We start from the raw sequence: 572 nt of genomic DNA on the forward strand, positions 1-572 counted from the left end.
GGTTTCACCATGTTGGCCAGGCAGGTCTAAACTCCTGACCTCGTGATTCGCCCACCTCGGCCTCCCAAAGTGCTGGGATTACAGGTGTGAGCCACCGTGCCTGGCCAAAAAAATTTTTTTTAATTAGCCAGGCGTGGTGGCATGCACCTGCTGTCCCAGCTACTTGGGAGGCTGAGGTGGGAGGATCAACTGAGTCGAGGAGGTTAAGGCTGCAGTAAGCCATGGTCATGCTACTGCACTCCAGCCTGGTCAACAGAGTGAGACCCTCCCTCAAAAAGGAAAAAAAAAGAAAAGAAAAGAAAGGCCAGGCATGGTGACTCACACCTGGAATTCTAGCACTTTGGGAGGCCAAGGTGGGCGAATTACCTGAGATCAGCTTGGCCAACATGGTGAAACCCCATCTCTACTAAAAATACACACACAAAAAAAAATTAGCTGGGCATGGTGGTGTGTGCCTGTAATTCCAGCTACTCGGCAGGTTGAGGCAGGAGAATCGCTTGAACCCAGGAGGCAGAGGTTGCAGTGAGCCAAGATCACGCCACTGCACTCCAGCCTGGGCAACAGAGCGAGAC

At 52.3% G+C, this 572-nt stretch overlaps 1 protein-coding gene across 2 annotated transcripts in view; it reads right to left on the reverse strand.

Moving 5' to 3' along the window:
- LOC105543218 (chromosome unknown open reading frame, human C2orf42) overlaps positions 1-572 on the reverse strand; it is a 56,738-nt gene that overhangs the window by 15,121 nt on the left and 41,045 nt on the right. The window lies entirely within an intron of this gene.

Source organism: Mandrillus leucophaeus, unplaced genomic scaffold (genome assembly GCF_000951045.1).
Source record: "Mandrillus leucophaeus isolate KB7577 unplaced genomic scaffold, Mleu.le_1.0 Scaffold279, whole genome shotgun sequence".
Lineage (NCBI taxonomy): Eukaryota > Metazoa > Chordata > Mammalia > Primates > Cercopithecidae > Mandrillus > Mandrillus leucophaeus.